The sequence below is a fragment of the Lepidochelys kempii genome, chromosome 13, assembly GCF_965140265.1.
Source record: "Lepidochelys kempii isolate rLepKem1 chromosome 13, rLepKem1.hap2, whole genome shotgun sequence".
Classification (NCBI taxonomy): Eukaryota; Metazoa; Chordata; order Testudines; family Cheloniidae; genus Lepidochelys; species Lepidochelys kempii.
In genome coordinates, this window is record NC_133268.1 from 25,321,856 (window position 1) to 25,337,794 (window position 15,939).

A 15,939-nucleotide genomic window follows, 5' to 3' on the forward strand; every position below is an offset into this window, starting at 1 on the left:
GGGTTGAGGGAGCGCTGCATCTGGTGGTGTTGGGGCCTTCATTTGTACAACTTCCATAATAGCGGCTGGGCTGGGATTTCCCTGCTCTGCTGGGGGAAGGGAACGCACAGGAGGTGAGCGGGCGGGGATTGAGAGGAGGCTGAGGAAGGAAAGATGCATCCCCCCTTCAATTGCTGGATGCAGCTCCCTGGCTCACCATGCTCCCGAGCACAGTGCTTGGTTTGATTTGCTAAGGAGAAGGTCTTTAAGCTGGGTTGTTCAAAGGTGCCTGGGGGAATTAGGTGCCCAAGTCCCACAGCATTTTGGTGGGATTTGGGCACCTCCCTTATGCCCCTTCGCAAATCACAGCTTAGCTCACAGCCACAGTTTGGGGGCTTTAGCACCTCTCTCCCTCCTGGGTTTTGCATGTTGGTTTCCTGAGGGCAGAAGCATCTTGGGACCATTGCCTTGCAGAGATGGGATCTTTCTGTCTTGGCCTGAGGGGAAGGAGGAGCAGATTCCATCTGCCCAGAGAGACCTTTGGTTCTTGCTGGTGATTTTTGTTTTTAGTTGATGTTCTTTTCTTTCGAAGCCACTCTCCCCCATCTGTTCATCACATCTTTGCTGTACCCTGCCCTGCTGGGGCCATTCTTGGTAGAGCAGAGACAGGTGTGTGTTTGCCTAGGTCTTCTCATGCTGGGGCTTAATTGCTGAGTGGTTTTGTTGGGAGGGCGCTGAGCGAGAGGGCAGGCAGATCCAGCCTGACTAGGAGAAAATCCTGCCAAGCCAAATCCTAGCATGGCAAATCCCCCGTTTGCTCTCACCTCCTTTAGCTGTTTAACCCTGTCTAACTCTAGTCCTCCTCTAATCTAGTCCCATCGAGCCTAGGCTAGCATGACTGCCTGCCTACTCAGTCCAGTCTAGCATCATCTGATCTAATTAATCTGTTCTAATCTTTGTGCTCCCATCCCTGGGGTATCTAGGCACTGACTTGATCCCGAAATCCTGCCCCAATTGCAACTCCTGCAGTGACTCCCAACATCTCCTCAGCATCCCACTCCTTCCACCGCCTGGGGGATCTGTCCCTCCCTGCTCCAGGGAAAGTGACCACTACAGTCGGGTGTGATCCACAAGCCAAGGAGACTCCAGCAGCGGTCCAGCCTTCCTGTAGGCAGCAGGGGATGCTGGGCTAGCAGCATGGGACGAGCTCTAGTCACCCACTCCAGCCCAGTAGCAGCTGGAGAGCTAGGGGGCCAAATTCTGTTCTCAGTTACACTGGCACAACCAGGAGCATTTCCATTGACTTCAGTAGGGCCACTCTGGATTTACGCTAGCGTGGATGAAAGCAGGATCCAACCCGCTGTGTTTTTACCCAATTAACCATACTGTTGTTTTAAATCTTTGATTGTCGTGTTCCTCTCTGGCGCTGCCCGTATTGCCATCCCCCTCCTTACTTCCTGTCTCGCTGCAAGTGCTGGCCGTTATTCGATGGAGTGCTGCAATGGGCACACTCAGGCACTGCAGCTTGCTGTGTCAGCAGCTAGCTGCCTGGTGGAAGGCACAATCAAACATCGGCTACAGCAAGGAGCAAGCAGCTGGTCAGACTAAGCACAAACGGTCTCTCCTGGAGCGGCTGCTACTGCATTAGGAGGCTGGCTGGCGGGCTGAATCCCGGCACGTCGTGTCCTGCTGGGTGGATCGCACTGCAGTGAAATGGAGGGAATTGATCCTGGATTCCTTACACGGGCAAAATGCCACTTGAAATCAATGAGAGATTTGCCTGAGTAAGGAGTGCCGGTGAGAGGATCCTGGCACGAGTGCTCCAGTGGGTGGATCGTGGGGCACTCAGATGCTGGGAGTCCAAATCCAGGCACTAGTGCTGTGGCACGGATCCTGACTCCTGCACCAACACACACAGTTTGTGCTGTGCTCAGTAGCTCAGAGTCCGAGTCCTGGCACTGGTTCTCTGGGCCATGGATCCTGCTGCACAGAGCTTGACCCTAACCAGCAGCTGTGTCACTTCAGAGCTCCTCCTACCCAGACACCATTCTTCTGGGAATGCTAAATAACCCTCGTAACATCCATGCACAGGGCCTTGAAGGCCCAATGCCATCCTAGTTTAGCTTCTGTTGAGCTAGAGGAGCTTTTGGGAGGGGGGCGGGGGGGTTAGGTGTTCGATCCAGTTCAGATCTGCAGTATGGAAATGGCCGTTTGTGAGACACAGGGAAGGTGAGGCTGTTTCGGCGAAGGCTGAATGGTTTGGGGGCCTGTTGCAGACTCCTGCCTGGGATAGGGCTGTGGCGTGCTTGAGGTGTGACCGTCACTTGGGAGCCTTACATGGATCATGCTTGTGAAGCAGAGACGGCTTCTTAGAAAGGCCTTGGCTTATTGCCGTTCTCTCCTCACGGGCTGGGACTCCACTTGTCCAGTGTGATGAGATCGTGTGCCCTCGTCAAAGCACTGATTTCTTTTCCTTCCCTAGCCTCTCTCACTGGGGTTTGAAAGGAAGATCAGTCTCCTGTCCCAGATGAAAGCAGGGGGACAGAAATGTAGGAGGAAAGGGAGCCATCTGGGACTGAGTTTCGGTTGAAACTGGACCGCACTAAGTCTTGGCCTAAGCACGGGGGGAAGGGCCTACCCTACACGGCTATTTCTAGCCCTGTAGTGCAAGCCCAAGTCAGTTGACCTGGGCTCTGAAATTTGCTGCTGAAGGGGAGGAGAGGGGGATTGGTTTGGGGGTTTCTTTTGACGAACCCTAAGCCTGGGCTCTGATTCAGGTTTGAGCCCAAGCTCCCCTTCTGTCCATACACAAATCAGTCCAACTCTGGTCAGCAAGCACTCGAGAGCAGGGGTGGGGTCAGAGCCCAAGTCCCACTGCGACTTTGGTCCAAACCCTGTCATTTTGTAGTGTGGATGCAGATCAAGCTGCAGACCCAAGTCAGAAGGTCCGTGCAGTTCAGTGTGGACACATTAGTACAGCTGTGAGACCTGGATCCAGCCATTGTAAAATCAGGTTTATAATCCAGTGTGATGCCCATGTGTGGGCTTGGAAACATGCAGTGCACAAACCAGATCCACAGACCGGCCAGGCGGGGCAGGGTTGAGGGGTGCCGGAGCCATTCCAGAGAGGTGGGGTGGGGTCGAGGTGTGCCAGAGCCATGCTGGAGAGGCAGGGTGGGGTTGAGGGGTGGCGGAGCCGTACCAGAAAGGCGGAGCAGGGTCGAGGGGTGCCAGAGCCATACTGGAGAGGTGGGGTGGGGTCAAGGTGTACCAGATCCATACCAGAGAGGTGGGGTGGGGTTGAGGTGTGCCAGAGCTGTACTGGAGAGGCGGGGCAGGGTCAAGGGGTGCTGGATCCATACCGGAGAGCTGGGGGTGGGGTGAGGTTGAGGGTGCTGGAGCCACACTGGAGAGGTGGGGTGGGGCAAGGGGCGCTGGAATCATACCTGGGGGAGGTTGAGGGGTGCCGGAGCCATACCGGAGAGGTGGGGTGGGGTTGAGGGGTGCCGGAGCCATACCGGAGAGGCAGGGCAGGGCAAGGGGCGCCGGAGTCGTACCAGAGAGTGGGGCAGGGTGAACCTGGGCTCTACTTGATCTACTGTCTGACCTATAGTTGTGGCACTTGCTTTGTTATGGTCTATGTGCCCAGGGCTTTCTTTTGTAATAAATTAAGCCACAAAAGCCATTTGTACTCAAAAGACTGGACTATTTCCGGGGGCTCTGAAGGAGGGATAGTGAGGCTGGCACACCTGGCGTGCCCCAGCCTGCCACAGGAGAGCACTCCAGGTGGGGGGCACCTTATGACAGTGCCACTTTCTCATCCATCACCAGTGATTCCCTTTTCATCTGCTTTGTGGGTCTCCCTGTTTGAATCCAGCTGTCTCCTGCTTTACAAATACTCTTTCCTCAGTTACTCGCCCAAGCTGCAGGACCTTCCATTCATCACTGGAGTGCGAAAGAAAGATTGGCACTGAGGAGTCCGCTGGGCCTGGCAACTTCACTGAATAACACAGCGTTCCGGAAGATCACTCATTTCCTCCCCAGGAAGGCCCCACCATTCAGCCCTGGCTCTTGTCTTCCTCCTGCATGTGCCAAGCAGCTTACGTTTTTGTGACGCCTGGACCCAGTTCAGGTGTTTTGCTGGTGAGGGCCATGCTGGGTAAATTCCAGCCTGACTTCCCCTGACCATGTGATGTGGAATCTGGTTCAGCCTGTGTTTGGTAAAGGAGCAGCCTGTATCATAGTCCAAGCTGTAAAGTCATCCTATATCCTCTGAGCCCACTGCAGCCCTCACTGGGACAGATCCAGAGGCAACACCTTATTGAGAACTGTCAGAAGGACAGTGGGGAGGAAGGGTAAGTTCTGAGGTTTCTCAGGCTTGGGTTTCTCTGGAGCACTAAGTCCTAAGCTACAGGCTGAAAACAGAAACTAAGAGTATGCCTCCACTGCAGTTAGACACCCGTGGCTGGCCCGGGACAGATGACTTGGGCTCACGGGGCTCGGGCTAAGGGGCTGTTTAACTGTGGTATAGACGACCAGGCTCGGGCTGGAGGCCGGGCTGTAGGACCCTGCAAGATAGGAGGATCCCAGAGCTTGGGATGCGACTGAGCCTAATGGCCACACCACAATTAAACAGCCCCTTAGATCCCGGGCCAGCCGTGGATGTCTAAGTACAGTGTAGACAGACCCTAAGAGCCTGGCCCTGCTCCCACTGAGGATGCTGGCAAAAATTTCCATTGGCTTCCATGGCAGCAGGCCAGGCCTAAGCCCAGATTTTGATCTCGGTTACACTGGGGTAACCCAAATGATTTCAGTGGTTTACACCTGTTGCAAAGGAGCGTACTACACCTTTAAAGGCAACTGGATCAGCCTGGGATGTAATCAAGGAGGTGCCACCCTCCCTACAGCTGGGCTACGTAAACAGCTACAGGCAGCCGAGCAAAAGAGAAGTGGGAGTCGAAGCTCTGTAGGTGGCAGTAAGTAATGGTTGGTTCATCTCAGGCTCCAGACCAGCCTAACCAGAGGCTCACTTTGTGGGCTTTAAGTTGTGAAGCAGGGTCCTGAGGTGAGGCCCTTGTGAGCTGTTTATTGTGCTTGCTCCTGTCCTGAAATCTTATTGAACAAGGGACATGCTGTTTTGTTAGTCTGTGTTGGCTGCTCCTGGCTCTAGGCTGCTAAAGTGGACCTACTGCTGCCCCCATAGGGGAAGATGAAGGTGGGGCGCACCTGCAGTACCATGCCAGGCTGCTCTGTAACCCACACATCTTCTGGGTGTGGTGGTCTGTCCCATCTAGTGGCACCAAGACCACTTAAAGAGAGAGAGAGCTAAATGAGTCTGCTTTACAGCCAGTTAGCTTTTAGTTCATGCGGTAGAGGCTCCTGCACTAATCTCCAAAGGTCCCAGCTTTGATCCCACCCGCCGACGTCTGGGGTCTGTCAGCATTACACCTGCAAGGGTAGTGATCAACGACTCAGTGTCTAGTTGGCAGCCGGTATCAAGCGGAGTGCCCCAGAAGTCAGTCCTAGGGCTGGTTTTGTTCAACATTTTCATTAATGATCTGGATGATGGGATGGATTGCACCCTTAGTAAGTTCGCAAATGATACTAAGCTGGGGGGAGAGGTAGATACCCTGGAGGGTAGGGTTAGGGTCCAGAGTGACCTAGACAAATTGGAGGATTGGGCTAAAAGAAATCTGATGAGGTTTGACAAGTGCAGAGCACTTAGGATGGAAGAATCCCATGCACCGCTACAGGCTGGGGACCGACTGGCTAAGCGGCAGTTTTGCAGAAAAGGACCTGGGGATTACAGTGGACAAGAAGCTGGATATGAGTCAGCAGTGTATCCTCATTGCCAAGAAGGCTAACGGCCTATTGGGCCGCATTAGTAGGAGCCTTGCCAGCAGATCGAGGGAAGTGATTATTCCCCTCTATTCGGCACTGGTGAGGCCACATCTGGAGTATTGCGTGCAGTTTTGGGGAACTACAGAAGGGATGTGGACAAATCGGAGAGAGTCCAGCGGAGGGCAACGGAAATGATTAGGGGGCTGGGGCACATGGCTTTCCAGGAGAGACTGAGGGAACTGGGCTTGTTTAGGCAATGTCTACACTGCCACTTTCAGCGCTAAAACTATCGTTGGTGAGGGGTGTGAATAAACCACCCCCCCGAGCGACAAAATGTTGGCACTGAAAAGCCCCAGTATAGACAGCGCTTTAGTGAGGGGAGCCGCGCTCCTGGCGATAAAGCTACCACCCCTCGTTTGGGATGGTTATTTTTGATCGCTGGGAGAGCTGTCCCCTGGCGATAAAGTGTAACTACACTGCCCACCTCACAGTGCTGCTGCGGCCGCAGAACAAGGAGCAATGGTCTGAGGTTGCAGTGGGGGAGGTCTAGGTTGGATATTAGGAAACACTATTTCACTAGGAGGGTGGTGAAGCACTGGAATGGGTTACCTAGGGAGGTGGTGGAACCTCTATCCTTAGAGGTTTTTAAGGCCCGCTTGACAAAGCCCTGGCTGGGATGATTTAGTTGGGATTGGTCCTGCTTTGAGCAGGGGGTTGGACTAGAACCTCCTGAGGTCTCTTCCAACCCTAATCTTCTATGATTTACATGTATGTAACCCAGAGTCAGTCTGCCCCTCAAGGCCCAGTCCTGCATGGTGCTAAGAGCCCTTGACTCATAGGGGATCAGGGCCCCCCATGCCCTGCAGAATCAACCCCTAAGTGACGGCTGAGGAGCGTGTCTGTTGTTGGCTCAGGGTAGAGGCTGGTAGGGACGCAGTCCTGCTCCCAAGGGAGGTAGTGGAAGCTTGTCACTGACTTTGGGGGGAGAGATGGGGCCCTTGGTGTGGAAAAAGCAATGTAACGACAGCATTGTCCTACAAGGAGACATGCTAGGTGATGTGGAGGCAGGGGTGGTGAACAGGACAAGGCATCCCTTGTGGAATAAAAGAGCCGATCTCAGAACCAGCCCTTCTTACCCTGCACTCCTTGCAATGAGATGCTCTGACAGAAAAGACACCCCGTCTCCATGCTCGGCTTTGAGCCTTCCACTGTGAGATGCCGAGGCTTCACAGAACACACTGAATGGGGATCCAGTCTCTTTACCGTTCCAGTGGATTCACCAGAGGCTCCAGGAGCAGGATTGGTACTTGAAAAGAGGCAGCTTACAGGTGCCAGGAGCTGGTGCTCCTGCATCTCAGATCACAAGTCTTCCCCAACCAGTGCTCTTGCACTAATCCCCACAGCAATGCCTGCTGGGAGAGGCTGGGACTAGATTAGCTATGGTTGGCTGCTCCTGCCCCATTTGCAACATTTGGTCTTGAAAACTCAGCACAGGTTAAATTGCAGCAGGGCAGGTCTGTGTCTATGTACTTTGCTCTTTCTAATGTGGGCGTGGTATAAGAGGCTTATTGAATGCATAGGAAAGAAGCGAACGGGTGTTCATAGCGTGAGCTGGGAGGGCCAGTGGAAGCAGAAGGGGGCTGATAGTTTTTTGTGTGTCCATCTCCCATGCACTCTCTGAGGTGGGGGCATATTTCAGATCCTTTTGGAACCCCTCCTACTCCTTCCAGGGTGCTATTCTCCGAGGCAGCAATCTCCTTGCTCTTATTCCCATGAGGATTGATACAGTGTCATTTAGGGGCCTGGGAACTTCACAGGCAAATAAGGAAGGGGGTCGGTTTCGGCCAAAGTGGGAGTAACTCCACTGAACCAGAGCTGGATGGGGCCCCAGTACCTTGCCTTGCTCATGAGGAATTAGTATTTGTCCAGAGAACTAGAGCCATTTGTTTTTTCTAGTGCTCCTGGCCAAGCTGGAGCCCTGTAGGTGACGGTCCCAGGAGAGGGAGGCCTGGGGCTGATGGAGTTTGGGGAAGTAGGATAGTCTGTTTAGCCTGTAAGCCCTTTGGGGCAGGGACTGTCTCTCAGTGAGTGTCAGTACAGTGCTTCCTACCATGCTTGAGGCCTCTGGATTATACCTCACTACAGACAGGGCATAATAATGAGGGGGCAAGCACAGTCCTGGGGGGAGGTGACAGAGAGCTGGCTAGATGGGGTATGAGGGGAGGAGGGTAGGGTTTGCTGCAGTGGGGCAGTGAGGTTTCTCCTTAGAGAAGCTGGGGTTTGGGAGCCTAGACTCAGGCTGAGCATGTTGCTCCTTGCCTTGGTCTCAGGCTGTGCCTGTGCACTGGGGTGCTTAGAACGCCGCCCCATATTGTGGGGATCTAGCTGCAAAGGCTCTTCATAAAACACCAGGGCGTGCGGGCCAGGGGAGCCTTAGCCTTCGCGATGGAGAACCGAGGAGCTGCTGTGTCAACCAGCCATCCTGGGAAGAGAAGCTCTCCTGCTTCCCATCACTTCTTGCTGCTTCGGCAAAGCAGGAGGTGGTGAAGAAGGCACTCTGATTCCAAGAGCAAGAACTAAAGCTATGGGGCTAGGCACCAGCTGGGAGGCAAAGGGAAGTGTCAGAAGATGACTGGTCCCTTTAAGGGGTGATGGGCCCTGCCCCACCTGTGGCTCAGTTGGCTCTCCTCCCCAGGTGGGGAAAATCAGTGCTCCATAGCAATAGGTGGCTAAATCAGCCCTGCCCGGGAGATTAAAGAGAAGCCTCCTGGGAGACAGAGGAGGAGAGAGAGTGGGACAGACAGCTTGCAAGGGGGAAAGACAGAGTTAACAGGAGCTCGCCCAGAATAGATGAGTGATGATTATAGCTAGCCTAAATTCCCCCTCCCCGCCCCTAGAAGGAGGGCTCTGGGAAACCAGTGTTGGACTTGAGAGGCTAATGTCTAATTGATATGCTGTAAGAGACTTAACCAATGAAACTCTCACAGGGGGAGTCTCCATTTAAACTATTCTGCTTGGGAGGGGTGTCTGGGGGGAGGGATAGCTCAGTGGTTTGAGCATTGGCTTGCTAAACCCAGGGTTGTGAGTTCAATCTTTGAGGGGGCTATTCAGGGATCTGGGGCAAAAATTGGGGATTAGTCCTGCTTTGAGCAGGGGGTTGGACTAGATGACCCCCTGAGATCCCTTCCAACCCTGAGATTCTATGATATTCTAAGAGCTAGCCAGGGCAGTAGAGGGCAGCGCACCGGCCAGGCCAAGCCATGCCACAAGGGGTATCCGGAGGAGTGGTTGTCTGTCACAGGTGGCAATGTTTCCCATTGGACTGGCAGCTCACAGCCCCTCAGGGTAGGTAAACCAGACCCGTGTCCCTTCATCCTCCCCAGGTGTCAGCAAACACACTAGGTGCCTGCTCAGTAACGCCAAGTGCCTGTTCAGGCCTGTTGGAAGGGTGGACTGGGGGTGAGGGCAGCCCGAGATGCAGCGAGTGGCTGGGGACCCAATGTAGGACAGAGGTTATAACAGAACGAATTTGCTCCCTTAAGAAATGGTGAGAGTTCTGGGGGTGAGAGGAGGAGGAGACAGACCCCTGCGCATGTGGGTCCAGGGTGTGTCTGAGAGAGAGGGGTGAAGACCACCCTTCCTTGTGTGGGGTGGAGGGGGTGTTGGGAATGTGAGGGGGCAGAGAGGGCCCTGGGGTGATCAGTGCAGCTACACCTCCCATGCTGGGTTTGCTTTATGACCCCTCTGACTCTTGTTTTCCATTCTCCTCCCCAGCTCGAGGACAGCAGCTGGCCCTGTTGTAGCAGCCAGTGCCTCGCTCGCCGCCCACCCCGGGGACCCCACACGGTGACCATGTGGACATGCACAACCTGCAGGCTGTGAACGAGAGCGGGACCCTGGTGTGAGGTAGGCACCCCCTGCAGAGTCCCTCAGGCTGTGAGCGATTCCTGTTAGTTGGGGGCACGGCATCCACGGCCAGCTGGGGAGTGTGATCCCCAGCACAGCAGCACAAACCGAACCAGACACACGGTGCCATTGACCCAGGTGTTTCCAGCACCTGGATGGCTTCTCTGTGGGGAAGAGGGTTAAAGTGATTGCTGGTTATTCTCCCTTCCCCCACGACTGGAAATGCAACCCCCACATGCCATCCTCCTGCTATCTCTTGCCCGTAGCGTAGCAAGGAGTTTTGAGGGACTGAGCCGGAGCACAGCCCGACCAGCACCCTCAGGGCATTGCCTAGGAAACCGGCAGGCAAAAGCATTGGGTTCAAATGTCAGGAGATGCCAACTGAAGTGCTGCTCTGAAGATGATGGGCCTATATAAATAGCTGCTGCATTGGTGGGGGAGTCTGGATCAGGAAAGGAGGAGTATGCATGGGTCAAAGAGGAGAGAGCAGATGGGTCTTCTAATGAGCTCATCATTGGGGTGTCCGTGTGCTAGATCTACATCTGAAGGGATCTGCTGTGGGATGTGTGAAGCCAGGAAGGCTGCAGTAATCCTGCAAGTTGGGGCCTGTTTCTGCTCTGCATGCAGTGGCTAGGCTGCCCACACCAAGACAGCCCCCGGCAGGGTATATGGCTTGGCTGCATGAACTTGCTGGCCGTGGTGGGACGAGGCCTAGAGAGTGGCGCCGTGAAGGGTGTGGTGAGCAAGAGGGGGTTGTGCTGGTGAGGGCTCTGTGTTCCTGGTGGCTGTGCCGTGGGGGGCGGGGGTGGCCATCCATTTCCTGGTGGAGCAGAGCACCGGGAGCAGCGGGGTCTGTGCTCAGCATGTGGTAGCATGGCCCCGTTTCTGCTGGGCACCCAGCTCTCCTGCTCCCGCCGTGCAAGGTGGAAGCCGGGGCCCAGAGTTCAAATTCTACACCTTTGCGCACGCTGTTGGCTGGATACCAAGGTGCCTGTCTCCCTTCCCCTCCCGCCCCCCCCGGATACCAGTGGCCTGCCAAGGAGCTGTGTGAAATCCCAGCCAGGCCATCTCTTCCCCGAGGGGAAAAGCAGGATGCTTTGGCTTCTCTAGCTGCACAGACTGCTCTGTGCTGGGCAGGTGGGTCCAAGGTTCCTGAGCACTCTGCCCCTCCCATGTTGCTAAATGGGGTGAGGCCTCTGGTGATGTGGAGGAGGGCCCTGGTATGCAGTGGTTATGAACCACTGTGGTGCCACCATCTGCCAGTTGAGTTGCACCCTCAGATGACCAAACAGAGCCGTGTGCTTTAGACGTGTATCTGGGGGACTGAGATGGTGTCTGGGTGTGGGAAATGGTTGGTAACAGCAGCCTCCAGCAGGGTCATTACAAAAAGCCCCGTGAGCCCGTCTTTCTAATGTTGCAGCCCACTCAGCCTTGTTGCTTGCGTTTTCCTCCGTTTCCCAAGGATCAATGCGATCGCTCCTATAATGTAGAACAAAGCCTGGGGAACTGTACGAGGAAGCCCACTAACAACGTATTCTGTCCCGGAGCCTGTGAGATCCATACAGAGGCGCGGTGATGATGGGATCTACATGATGGGATCAATAGGCCTTACAGAGCCTGATAAGGAGCATTCATTAGTCGTGCTTTTCCAAGGGCTAGCGAAGGAAATAAAGAGGAGGAAAAATGACATCTATAAAACAGACTCAAAGCCTCCAAATTAACCTCCTGCCATGTGGCAAAACCAGCTCCAGGCAACCCCAAGTATTCCAGGACTCCAAAAATCATGAGTGCCTCAAAAATAATGAAATTTAAAAAAAAATAATATATGGTGGGTTTTTTGGTTGCCTACATAGTTGCTGTGCCTTCAGGGTGGACGTGAATCACATTTTCAGGTTTTTCTCTGCAAACACGTAGACTAGTGTTATGAATTACACCTTGTAGGACACGCACACCAATGCTGCGAATTATACCTGATAGGACACGCACAGTTCGAATCTAGGCTGAGGCACAAAAACAAAGTCCACAACTGCAGAGTTCCCAAAAGACACAAAGTTTATTACGCTCGAGCGTGGTGCCCCCCTGCTAGCCAGGGGGGGGACCCTGAATACAGATTATACAAAGGTTATATACTTTTTAGCAAAGCATGTTGCCCTCGGGCATCGGAAACCTTAGCCAATAAACAAACCCTTGTCTTATCTACCACCTATCCCTGCTTGGTGCATTCCTCGTGCTATACCAGTATGTTAATTACACAGCATGGTCCTAAAGCCATGCATCAGTAACTTTTATTATCAGAGTGGGAGGCCTCACATCAAGGCCAAGAGACAGGGAGTTAGAGACTAACAAAAACCAGATACTGGGAGTGAAGGCAGGCTGGAGACAAGGAGGAGGATTTTCACAGTGATTCAGTATCTAAGGATCACTCCTCCTGGTGTATGATGTGCTGGCATTTAAACAATGGTGGGCCCCAAACCAAAATGGAGTCACATGTGCTCACTTTTCCTTAACACTAGAAACTTACTCTTTTTAATAAAAGCTGAGATTCTCATCTCTGGAGGCTTGGGTTTTAAGATGAGCAGTAAAAATGGCAAGACTTGTGCTAACATCGCAAGAGTTGGCAGCGCTGAACAAGACGCTGCCTTGTATGCAGGTGAGATGCCCAATTACTTCATCCCAGAAAGCGGAGAACAATTTAGATCTGCATCCTTGACAGCAAATTGCTTCTTCAGCAGTTATAACCTCTCATCACATTTTCCTGAGCTATCACTGCAGGAGAATCTATGGCATTTTGCACAGAATTACTTTTTTTTGCCCACCGCCTGTGCCAGTAAAAGGACTTATTTGTAGTCCCACAGTGTCATTTAAAATGATTAACAGGGTGTGTGTGTGTCTTTTATAGCAAGTGTAGTGTTAATGTATTGGATGGTTCCTTTTTCTTTTTTTGCCTGCCAACTGTGACATTGAAATTGTGGGAAGGTCCTTTGGAAAGATTCTTTTATGTGGCTGAGGGAAATGGGTTCCAAAGAAGCAGGGAGTATTGGGTGTCTGACTAAGGAACTGGGCCTAAGCACCATCACAAACCTTGCCATCTTCTGCTCCGAGGTCCAGGCCTGCTTCTTGGACCCATGCTCTCTGCTATAAATCCAGAGTGATGTGGACCGAAACCCCAAAACACCCTGCCAAACCAGTCCTCCAGTGGGGAGCGGACGTGAAAGAATGAACCACCTGTGACTGACATTAGTCCCATTGCTTAATGCACTGCTTGAAGGCGCTCAGATAGGGTGGTGTTCAAGGTGGATAAGAACCTGTGTAGAATGGTAGCAGTCTAATTGTGCCATCAGCAACAGAATGGATGAGACCAAATTCAGAGTGTGACCGGGAGAACTCCTAAAGTCTTGTCTGTCCCCAAGTCTTGCTTGAGCCTGCTTCCTGTTCGATACTGTGCGGTCCCTGATGGTGCTGTGCCACATTTGTCATGCTTTCCATAGCCCAAGAGCAAAAGCTGTCTCTTCAGTTGAAAATGACTTTTATTTTAAACAAAGGGAAATCCACAAGAAAGAACAAAAGCTAAGTCTCCATAAGAGAGAACGCAGTGTGCTGCTCTCCTTTGGAACAGGCTGCAACAGCAGTGAGAAAGTGGTAGCAGGGCAGAGAAATGTAAAGCACAATGGGGTGGGGAACACTGCTGCCTGTTGCAGATCTGGAACAAGAGGGCGGGCGGGAGGGGGGCGGGAATGTTACCTGGGAACGTCCATTAGCTGACTGAGAGACTGCAGGGTAGTTCGTGGATGTTTGTCACAGTACAGGGGCTTGAGCATGGGTCTGAGGACAGAAGTAAGGGAAAGAAAATATGAGGGGGTAGGGTTAAGTGGAGGACACACCAGATTTTCCTCCCAGGGTTTTTAATTCTACCCAATGGGTTGGAATTCATAGAATCATAGAAAATCAGGGTAGGAAGGGACCTCAGGAGGTCATCTAGTCCAACCCCCTGCTCGAGCAGGACCAATCCCCAATGAAATCATCCTAGCCAGGGCTTTGTCAAGCCTGACCTTAAAAACCTCTAAGGAAGGAGATTCCACCACCTCCCTAAGTAACGCATTCCCGTCCTTCACCACCCTCCTAGTGAAAAAGTTTTTCCTACTGACTCCTTTGCTCCTGCTGGTACCTTTCAGATGGGAACAAAATGCAGGTACTATGGGACAGGGAGGATCTTCACAAGCTACCCTAGTTACCAACCTCAGCATGCAGTGTAATGGTTGGAGAGTGGAGAGCACGGGCCCTGCAGGAGGCTGGGGTGACTCGCAGGCACGCATCTGCTTGCGGGTAGTCTCCGTCTTCTCCCCCTCCCCTCTGTAATCACACATACGTCTCTTCCCCTTAATTGCAGTTGCTTGATTTGTCTCTGGCTTTTTTTTTTTTATTTAGTTGACAAATATTTGGTTCAAAGCGTTTTAATTATCCTCTTGGGATGTGTTTAATTTATTCATTAACGCAGAAATTGGAGCTGTCGCTTTCACTTTATTTTACTATATTTTTCCCCTTTTAAAAAAAACTTCAGCAAATAAATCTGTTTGACCAGCCCCTCACTCCCAGCCTCCCTGAGACCTCCTCTGTCTGGCTGCTCTAGCGCCCCGGGGAGATGAAGTCTCACTTGTGAGGTTGGGAGTGTCTTTTTTTGGCAGGCAGAGGCCACTGCAAATTGGAAGGTGAATCATGTCACTGGTTTGTGCCAAGCCCCCACTCGAGAGCCAGCATAGAAACTGGGAGCCAGGTGCCAAATGTCCTGGCGTGCGGCTCACAGCCTTGCAAGAGAGCCAGAGCTGCCCACTGGCTCTTGCGGACAAAGCCAGCACGTAAGATGCTGCCTCCCCTTCATCCCGCAATGTCACATGACAGCAGGTAGCTGGGGGGAGGCGGGGGAATAAAGCCATACTCCTGGTCCCCTTCTGGTCTTCTGGGACTCACCGGACAGCTGCCAGCAGTAGAGGGAAGCAAAGGGGAAGCAGGTGGCGGGGGCAGGGTGGGGGTTGGAACTAAGGTCATGTCTACACTAGGAAAGTACTCCGATTTTACAGAAGTCGATTTTTGGGAACGGATGGTATAAACTCGAGTGCATGTGTCCACATTAAGCACATTAAGTCGGAGGTGTGCGTCCACAGTACGTGGCAAGCGTCGATATTCCGAGCAGTGTACTGTGGGTAGCTATCCCACTGTCCCTGCTGCCCATTGGAATTCTGGGCTGAGCTCCCAATGCCTGATGGGGCCAAAAATTTGTCGCGGGTGGTTATGGGTAAATGTCATCAGTCAACCCTCCCTCCCTCCGTGAAAGCAACAGCAGACAATCATTTCGCGCCCTTTTCCCTGGATTGCCCGAGCAGACGCCATAGCATGGCAAGCCTGGACCCCGTTCAGCTCACTGCAGCAGTTATGACCATTGTAAACACCTCATGCATTATCGTGCAGTTTATGCAGAAACAGCACCTGAAAAACCAGGCAAGGAGGCAACGGCAATGTGGTGATGAGGACATGAACACAGATTTCTCTAAAACCGCGGTCCTCTGCAATTTGGAGATCATGGTGTTACTGGGGCAGGCTCATATTGTGGAACGCCGATTCTGGGCCCGGGAAAAGCACAGAGTGGTGGCACTGCATAGTGTTGCAGGTTTGGGGTGATTCCCAGTGGCTCCAAAACTTTCGCATGCGTAAGGGCACTTTCATGGAACTTTGTGACTTGCTTTCCCCTGCCCTGAAGTGCAAGAATACCAAGATAAGAGCAGCCCTCACAGTTCACAAGTGAGTGGCAATATCCCTGTGGAAGCTTGCAACGCCAGACAGCTACCGGTCAGTGGGTAATCAATTTGGAGTGGGCAAATCTACTGTGGAGGTTGCTGTGATGCAAGTAGCCAACGCAATCATTGAGCTGCTGCTATCAAAGGTAGTGACTCTGGGAAATGTGCAGGTCATAGTAGATGGCTTTGCTGCAATGGGATTCCCTAACTGTGCTGGGGCTATACACGGAACCCATATCCCTATCTTGGGACCGGAGCACCATGGCAGCCATAAACCGCAAGGGGTACTTTTCAATGGTGCTGCAAGCACTGGTGGATCATAAGGGACGTTTCACCAACATCAACGTGGGATGGTCGGTAAAGGTTCATGACGCTCGCATCTTCAGGAACTCTGGTCTGTTTAAACAGCTGCAGGAAGGGATTT

At 52.8% G+C, this 15,939-nt stretch overlaps 1 protein-coding gene across 2 annotated transcripts in view; it reads left to right on the forward strand.

Annotated features, from left to right (window-relative positions):
* The window catches only part of DLGAP4 (DLG associated protein 4), a 333,015-nt gene that overhangs the window by 50,805 nt on the left and 266,271 nt on the right, over positions 1-15,939 (forward strand). For both annotated transcript variants that reach the window (XM_073309842.1, XM_073309843.1), the window contains exon 2: positions 9,595-9,726. The gene's annotated coding sequence lies outside the window, so the exon portion shown is untranslated. The remainder of the gene's footprint in view (positions 1-9,594; positions 9,727-15,939) is intronic.